Source organism: Pseudophryne corroboree, chromosome 2 (genome assembly GCF_028390025.1).
Source record: "Pseudophryne corroboree isolate aPseCor3 chromosome 2, aPseCor3.hap2, whole genome shotgun sequence".
In the NCBI taxonomy this organism is placed as follows: domain Eukaryota; kingdom Metazoa; phylum Chordata; class Amphibia; order Anura; family Myobatrachidae; genus Pseudophryne; species Pseudophryne corroboree.
In genome coordinates, this window is record NC_086445.1 from 837,196,982 (window position 1) to 837,200,631 (window position 3,650).

A 3,650-nucleotide genomic window follows, 5' to 3' on the forward strand; every position below is an offset into this window, starting at 1 on the left:
GTACAGAAATTCTGTATTGATGGGACCAAGGAAGGATCAAAAAGTGTGTAGTAGTGTATCTTCAGAGAACCACTTAGGTTGGAACCATGTTATACACTTTGGTGGTCACCAGTTACTCCGAATATGCACGTATTTGTTATAAATACATAAAAATTAGTTTGACAAGGCCTGACGCTGATTGACAGAACAAGGGAAAGAAAGAAGAGATTAGTGGTGATACTGCTGTTGGTGTTCACCTTTTAAATAAAGGGAGTAGTACCTACTCTACAACACCGGGTATTCCCAGGAAGTCTCCTCTCCAGGTACTGACCCAGCCCAATGCTGTTTGGCTTCCAAGATCGGACGAGATCGGGCATTAGCAGCGTGGTATGATAGTAGAGGAACTATATACCAATGAGAGTGCACCTGTATAGGAGCAGTAGAAGATGTAGTTTTGAAAGGAAAATAGAGTATAATATGTGGATCTGCTTTCCCCGTTAGGCAAGGTGCAACACCCACCACAAATTTGGCGTCGTGCCCCCTGGATCGTGGATGAGAGTTCACGGAAAGATAGTAAGTCAGAAAGAAGGGGTTATAGAAAAAATGTATCCTTTTTTATAGTAACTTATTCAGTGAGTCTTGTAGGAGAAAAAACAGCTCCTAATTAAATCTCAAACGTCAGGCAGTTTTGTAAATCATGTGTCAGTCAGACATCTATTCTCCTATATGGAGACACCACATATTATTGCAACTTTTTCTGTGGTGGGCGTTGCACCTTGCCTAACGGGGAAAGCAGATCCACATATTACACTTTATCTTCCTTTCAAAACTACATCTTCTACTGCTCCTATATAGGTGCACTCTCATTGGTATATAGTTCCTCTACTATCATACCACGCTGCTAATGCCCGATCTTGTCCGATCTTGGAAGCCAAACAGCGTTGGGCTGGGTCAGTACCTGGAGAGGAGACTTCCTGGGAATACCCGGTGTTGTAGAGTAGGTACTACTCCCTTTATTTAAAAGGTGAACACCAACAGCAGTATCACCACTAATCTCTTCTTTCTTTCCCTTGTTCTGTCAATCAGCGTCAGGCCTTGTCAAACTAATTTTTATGTATATATAACAAATACGTGCATATTTGGAGTAACTGGTGACCACCAAAGTGTATAACATGGATCCAACCTAAGTGGTTCTCTGAAGATACACTACTACACACTTTTTGATCCTTCCTTGGTCCCATCAATACAGAATTTCTGTACTGGTCAGGAGAAACGGGTGTTAGACAATCAAGTGTCTACAACCTTTCTAATCACCTTTTTGTGTAAAAAAAGACCAGAACATTTTAACATTTTTTTCCTCTTTATTCACATTTTGGATCACATTTGGGTAACGTTTTAATTTTGAATATTAAACTGATGTTTTAAAAATATTTCCTTTATACATTTTTGAAGAAATTTTCTTCCATACATAAGAGTGCGCCCACACAAGAGCTTTCTTTCTCTCCCATGGTTAGTACTTGTACTCTCTAGCTTTGGGCGCACCACCAACTAGGACTACAATTGAAAGATATAAATTTTCTTTCCACAAATTTCAATCGTCCATATTTGGTTTTCTAGACATAAATCTCAATCCAATTCGAATCAGTGCCCGGTCATCCTTTGTCCTTTCACTCCCTAAAAATGTCCAGTGACCACCCACAAACATCCTCTTCCTGTCAATCACCTTCCATACGCTTAGCAATCAAAATGTTCGCACCATTCTGTTGCTGTTTGGCGCCACGCCTGTGCATTGCGGTGCATATGCATGCGCAGTTGTTTGATAATCGGCCACTGTGCAAATTCGCACAACAGCGATCAGGTCTGAATCGGGCCCAATATTCCCACAGATGTGCTATTGAGTACTAATTTTGGACAATTAATATCCCAATATGTTCCTGCAAATATTCTTTCTAACACAAATAATTTTGAACCTTGTGCCTAATCTCATGTCGTATGTGTTAATGCTGCACTTTATAATGATGTGATTTGTGTAAGGAACATGAGATAAACTGCGATAATTTTGGTTTATGTAATCTGATTTGAAAATGTGATGGTGAAAAGTTAATGTTTTCTTGTTAACCCCTTTTAAGGCCTTAGAAAGTGTAGCCCTTATATAGCTGTTGTGACTCTAATAATAATAATAATAATAATAAATAAGAATTTACTCACCGGTAATTCTATTTCTCATAGTCCGTAGTGGATGCTGGGGACTCCGTAAGGACCATGGGGATTAGCGGCTCCGCAGGAGACTGGGCACAACTACAAAGAAAGCTTTAGACTACTGGTGTGCACTGGCTCCTCCCACTAAGACCCTCCTCCAGACCTCAGTTAGGATACTGTGCCCGGAAGAGCTGACACAATTAGGAAGGATTTTGAATCCCGGGTAAGACTCATACCAGCCACACCAATCACACCGTATAACTCGTGATACAATACCCAGTTAACAGCATGATAACAACTGAGCCTCTCAACAGATAGCTCAACAATAACCCTTTATATAACTATATACAAGTATTGCAGACAATCCGCACTTGGGATGGGCGCCCAGCATCCACTACGGACTATGAGAAATAGAATTACCGGTGAGTAAATTCCTATTTTCTCTAACGTCCTAAGTGGATGCTGGGGACTCCGTAAGGACCATGGGGATTATACCAAAGCTCCCAAACGGGCGGGAGAGTGCGGATGACTCTGCAGCACCGAATGAGAGAACTCAAGGTCCTCCTCAGCCAGGGTATCAAATTTGTAGAATTTAGCAAACGTGTTTGCCCCTGACCAAGTAACAGCTCGGCAAAGTTGAAGAGCCGAGACCCCTCGGGCAGCCGCCCAAGAAGAGCCCACTTTCCTCGTGGAATGGGCTTTTACTGATTTAGGATGCGGCAGTCCAGCCGCAGAATGTGCAAGCTGAATCGTACTACAGATCCAGCGAGCAATAGTCTGCTTAGAAGCAGGTGCACCCAACTTGTTGGGCGCATACAGGATAAAGAGCGAGTCAGTCTTTCTGACTCCAGCTGTCCTGGAAACATAAATTTTTAGGGCCCTGACTACATTCAACAACTTGGAAGCCTCCAAGTCATTTGTAGCCGCAGGCACCACGATCGGTTGGTTCAGATGAAAAGCTGATACCACTTTGGGGAGAAACTGGGGATGAGTCCTCAATTCTGCCCTATCCATATGGAAAATCAGATAAGGACTTTTACATGACAAAGCCGCCAATTCTGAAACACGCCTGGCCGAAGCCAAGGCCAACAACATGACCACTTTCCACGTGAGATATTTGAAATCCACGGTTTTCAGTGGCTCAAACCAATGTGACTTTAGGAAATCCAACACCACGTTGAGATCCCAAGGTGCCATTGGAGGCACAAAAGGGGGCTGAATATGCAGCACTCCCTTAACAAAAGTCTGAACTTCAGGTAGTGAAGCCAATTCTCTCTGGAAGAAAATCGATAAAGCCAAAATCTGGACCTTAATGGAACCCAATTTAAGGCCCATAGTCACCCCTGACTGTAGGAAGTGCAGGAACCGGCCCAGCTGAAATTCTTCCATTGGGGCCTTCCTGGCCTCACACCATGCAACATATTTTCGCCATATGCGGTGATAATGGTTCGCGGTTACTTCTTTCCTAGCTT

The 3,650-nt window shown here is 42.9% G+C and overlaps 2 pseudogenes; one reads left to right on the top strand and one right to left on the bottom strand.

Annotated features, from left to right (window-relative positions):
• Positions 1 to 261: 261 nt before the first annotated feature.
• LOC135054372 (5S ribosomal RNA) lies at positions 262 to 380 on the bottom strand (annotated as a pseudogene).
• Positions 381 to 859: 479 nt separating this feature from the next.
• LOC135054365 (5S ribosomal RNA) lies at positions 860 to 978 on the top strand (annotated as a pseudogene).
• Positions 979 to 3,650: the final 2,672 nt, after the last annotated feature.